The 5510-nt window shown below is 38.1% G+C and overlaps 1 long non-coding RNA gene across 3 annotated transcripts; it reads left to right on the forward strand.

Annotated features, from left to right (window-relative positions):
• Positions 1 to 1031: 1031 nt before the first annotated feature.
• On the forward strand, positions 1032 to 4589 carry LOC131237026 (uncharacterized). Of its 3 annotated transcripts, none has more exons than XR_009166979.1 (5): positions 1032 to 1218; positions 2088 to 2159; positions 3461 to 3662; positions 3742 to 3834; positions 4024 to 4589. It is a non-coding gene; the product is annotated as an uncharacterized LOC131237026 (long non-coding RNA). The 3 variants fall into 3 exon arrangements; XR_009166980.1 differs by having other exon boundaries at positions 3464 to 3662; XR_009166978.1 differs by lacking the exons at positions 1032 to 1218; positions 2088 to 2159 and having other exon boundaries at positions 2780 to 3662.
• Positions 4590 to 5510: the final 921 nt, after the last annotated feature.

Here is a 5510-nt window from a genome sequence, read left to right on the forward strand (position 1 = left end):
AACAACTGTTAAGTAACCGCCTTTAAAAAAAATAGCTGTCATATTACTAAATAACTGCTGTTATCTACGCAGGAGCAGAAGGGCTTTACCACAAAATGTGACATTTTTTAGTGCCCATTTCTTCAGGTGGTTTTGAAATTGACGTTTTGTTGGGTTTTTCCAAATGGGCCACAAAACCCTCATTTCTATTTGAAATGAGGTTTATGTTTATGAACCGCCATTTTGTTGGTGTGTCCAAACGGCCCTCATGTAATGGAAGATAATGTTGTTTTCAGGTAAAGCAGCAGTTATTCTCTTGTGTGGCTTGACAATTTCCATTTTCCTTTTTCCTGTTTTGGTTTCATGATGGCAATTGCCATTGCATAAGTAGTGCCAGTCCACTTATATGGGAATAGGTATACGACTCTCGATTTCTAAATCTTAGGATACAATTACATATATTGGTATCCGATTTGCAAGATGCCTTTTATACTTGAGTGTTTGTTACTTAAAAACATTTGAACCCTAATATTGGAATTTAGTTTTATTAAACAAGGTACTGTTTTTCAGTTTTTGTAGCATGCAAAATATAGTGCAATTATTTCAGTTTTTGTAGATGATGGAAGCCAAGCGAAGGAGAACAACTACATTTATGTAAGTACATATTTGTAGTATTATAAGTCTTAAGCTCCATTTGGTCATCACATCAATCTTTATGAATATAATTTTTTATCAAACCAAATGGATCTTAAGCCCCTTTTTTAACTCCGCCAATGCAACTACTTGCATTGCCGGTCCCAAGCCCAGGTAAAGGAGAAGGGAGAAAGGCTTGATTGGGTTACATTATGGGCATGTTATAGTGCATTTCAAGGTAATGGCATTGCTCCTTGCTATGTAATTCTTCATTGGTAGATTTTTTATTTATTTATTTTTATTTTTTAAGATTGTTGTTTCTTAGATGTAAACCCTTTGCTTCCTTTGTCACGAGAACAGGATTTCGCACTGGATGATCCCTTCATTTTGTCTTGTTGTCCTTGGCTTTTCCACTGAATTTTTGTGGCAAGATAAGACATCTTCTATTGTTTTGGTTCTTTCAGCTGATTGTTCAACACAAGTTGACAGTAAGCGTGGTATTTCCTTGATATAGGAATGCATGTGAACAAGGTTCTCTACACTTTCAGTTACACATGTGTCACCGCTGGTGCAGCTGGCATTCTCTTTGCTGGAACTTATGTGCTGGTTAGACCACCCTCCCTCTACCTTTTCTTTTTCTTTTTTTACTTTATCATCCAACCAGATTGGAATGGCAGGTGATGTTTGTACCTCAATTGTAGTTCAAATCTGACTATATATATATATATATATATATATATACACACACACACACACGGAAGCGCTCACCTGCGAACCAGTTCGTACGTACTACATATGAACTTTTTTGAGAACCCATCATACGTGATGTGGATCCAAAATCTGAACTGTTCATGTGAAGCATCACCTCGTGAAACCCCCCAGGACCAAGTTTTACTTTGATCTAAAACTTTGATGGGCCATGAAAAATGAAAACAGTTTCCTCCCTTGATTTGCATTTCTCTTTGCTATGGCCCACCAGAATTTTAGATCAGGGTAAAAATTTGTCACATGGGGTTTCATGGGATTCCGCATCACATGGACCGTTCAGATTAGACACCCATGACACGTGTGCAAAGGTGCGCACGTGCGTAGGTGCGCAGGGGAGCATGATTCTATATATATATATATATAAAACTTCACCCAATAAAAAAAAAAAAATCCATTTTCGTAGGAATGAGCACTATTTGTTTCGTAATAGAACTGAATGAACACTATTTGTTTGGCACTAGAACTGAATAAACATCTATGTGATAATAGAACCTGCCCAACATATGAATCCAAGATTTGATGAATGAAAATTCTGGCAGATCCTAACAAAAAGTGGGCCACGCCATAGGAAATAATGTTTGCAATGTTAGGTAATGCTCAAAAAGATCCAAAATCATATGAAGCCCATTTGATGATTTGATTGACCAAATATTTTTGTTCAAGTGATCACCATGGCGGGGTCATTTGTTAGTGATGTTACTATGCAGGACCTTGAAGAACAATCAGTTAAGAGGTCGATCCCTTTTAACCCTTTCACATATGCCAAATCTCAAAACTCTGTAAGGTTTCTATCACTTGTATTTGAGTTGCTTATTCTATTTTGTGGTTTATGCTTTTTAATATCTACTTGAAGTGTATACTTTAATATGGTTGAATTGCATCTTAGACCAGAGGTGTATGGTGCCAGCATATTATGGTTCATGGCTCAATTCTGTTGAATTTCTACATCATCATGTCTTCTTGTGCATGAGTGGGTATGTTTAAACATTACATCACACAGTTACAGAGTGTGGGATATGCTCGCATGGTTTACATGCTTGGCACGTTAATGTAGCTGGTCCATATATGTATGCAGTGATATCCGCACCATTTTCCATTCTTCTTTTGCTTAGATTCAATTTTCTTCTCTTCTTGTAGCAGCAATGCAATATCCTGCCTTGGAGGACAATCTACCTTAAATAGGCAGAGAGTGTACAAAACCATATGGGAAGATCTCCAAGCAGGCAGACTTCTTCCCTATTCTTTTTTTATTAGCTGAACCTGGAAAAACACTTACTGAATATTTTTAGCCTACTAGACAAAATGGAATTGAAACATTGAAAAAAAAAATTCATTACGAGTAACCTTCATACATTTCTTAAGAAAAACCTTCTTAAGAAATAGATAAAACTTCTACATCTAGCTCATACTGTTTTTGCACTCTCTTCAAGTTTCCCCACATCTATTGGGACAATATTGCTTAGAGTAGAAAAATCGTGTGGCCTGTTTTTCTTGTTGGTTTTGATACAAAATTTCTTTCAGCCTTGAAAATTTAGCATATTGAGTGCATGTGGTGTGGCATACATAAGTGCATTGGCATCTATTGTTAAATGGTGAATGCATTGGCTTGGATTAGCTCTTCCTTGCAGAGCTGATGACCTAAAGAAACCCTGCCTTTTGTTTAATAAATGCCATTTCCTGTATGAGTAGAAACTGCAAACAATCTCTACTGCCACAGATCCATCCTGATTTTTTTTTTTAATTTTTATTTTGTTGCAAAGAAACATTAGTGGGCCTGGATTTCTTAGTTGGTGGGTTGGATGATAGTTAGCAAACAAGGAAACTGCAATTCATTAGCCAAACGAGCCCTACAAAATGTTGGTCAGGGTTCCTCAAAACACTACACTGCGTTGGCTGGCAGAGTTATGGTCATTGACCAGTTTGCAGTGGTCCATGCATTGGACTTCTGTTGCAAGACTCAGATTCTTCCCATGGATATATATATATTTTAAATCTTGGGGAGGGATAAGCCTGAAGAATCCACTGTTTTCTTTTTTCAGCTTGTTTTGTTTACTGAAATGGTCCTCTGCATTTTTTAAAGCAGGTGAAGGATTGGGTGTTATTGAGAAAAAAAAGGTGATTCTGCAACGTACTGGAACTAGATCTGTTTGGTTCCCCATTTGCAGCAAATGGCATCAGCTAGTGTGGTGCCTGCGACTGGATTGAGAAACACAAGTGGAAATGCTATCAGCATGGATAGGTTGCCTTAAGAAATGAATGATATGAAGATAAGGGATGACAAGGTAGGTTTTAATATAATCTTATCTCTGCTTGCTTGATAGCATATTAGCCTTCTCTATGAAATGTGAATTTTTCTTCTAGGAAATGGAAACTGCTGTAGTCGATGGAAATGGCACAGAGACGGGTCATATAATCGTGACAACTATTGGGGGTAGAAATGGCCAACCAAAGCAGGTAATCACTACACGAATTCTAAAATAATCAGTGCTTGGTTTTTCATCTTGGAATGTGACATACCTTGTTGTTCACTAAACTCGTTGCTCACCTCACCTTATCCCTTGCTTTCAGAATTATTTGGTATTAGTTAGCAATTAACATTAATATTTTTTAGCCAACTCATCAAATTGAAGATATGTATTTCAGAAACAGCAGATGATGAGAGTATTAGCGTGTTGGAGGTACCTAGCAGGTGCATGAAGGCAATATGACGTTAGAAGATTTCCTCACCCCAACTGAGATGAAAGATGGACTCACAAACCTTGCTAGAGTTGAAGAGCTGGTTGCTGTTATGCAGAAGCAGAGAGAAAATATTACGAAGAGTGTAGGTAATGCATCCAGACAATGGTCAATTGTAGCAAGTACCTTATCAGCAACAGAGAAGAATAGTTGCCTTAATCATTTTCTTCAGTTAGACGGGCATACGTTTCTCAACCAATGGCTCCAGGAAGCTCAAAAGTGTAGTGGTGGCACAAGTGACAGTTCTGTGGAAGAATCAATCAGTGCAGTGCTAGGAGCACTTGAGAAGCTGCCTCTAGATGAGAGCTTAACTGCTTCAGGAATTGTGGAAACTGTCAAACATCTCCTTCGCAACAGGAGCTTGAAAGTCCAGGAGAGGGCAAAAACTTTGTTTCATGGATGGATTTGTTTTTATTTATTTATTTATATTCAAGACCATTTTCAATTTATTGTAATAAATATTATATATATTTTTTTATTGTCTAGTAATATAAATTTTGTTTAATATTCAGTTTTATTTGTATTGCATCATTTTTATGTTTCAAATATTTAAAAAATACAGGTTTCGATTGAATTATATATAATAAAAAAAATTACTGGCACGCTAGGGCCTCTCAAATCCATGCAAAGGCTTTTATAGGCACGGTAAAAGTGTCCAGAAACCACTTTTAGCGGCGCTCATGTGCATCGAATAAAACTGCAATTGCCGGCGCTCAGACAAGCGCGGGTAAAACAAACCTAGCGCCGGCAATACTTTCCCGACATAGCCGTATAGCGGCACTTGACTAGCGTTGCTACTACAGTTGCCGGCGCTTTTGAGTGCCGGTAAAAGTTCCCTTTGTTGTAGTAAGAATGTGTGTGTGTGTGTGTGTGTGTGTGTGTCCCAAATGCCCAATTGTGCACCGTACTTGTGAGTTTTTCATGAGAACTTTTTGAGATCTCATTACACGTGACGTGAGTCTAAAATCTGAACAGTTCATGTGATGCAACACCCCCATGAAACCCCTAGGGCCCAACTTTTATACCGCTCCAAAACTTTGGCAGGCCATGGCAAAAGAAAACAGTTTCCTCCCTTAATTTGCATCTTTCTTTGCTATGGTCCACTCGAGTTTTGCATTTGGTCTCGGGAGGTTATATCTACACACACACACACACACACACACACACACACACACACACACACACGAAAACGCTCACGTGCGAACTTTTTGGAGAACTTTTTGGAGAACCCATCATACGTGATGTGGATCCAAAATCTGAACCGTTCATGTGATTCAACACCTCCTGAAACCCCCCGACCCCAAGTTTTACTTTGATATGAAACTTTGGTGGGCCATGAAAAATGAAAACAGTTTTCTCCCTTGATTTGCATTTCTCTTTGCTATGGCCCACCA

The sequence above is a fragment of the Magnolia sinica genome, chromosome 2 (genome assembly GCF_029962835.1).
Source record: "Magnolia sinica isolate HGM2019 chromosome 2, MsV1, whole genome shotgun sequence".
NCBI lineage: Eukaryota > Viridiplantae > Streptophyta > Magnoliopsida > Magnoliales > Magnoliaceae > Magnolia > Magnolia sinica.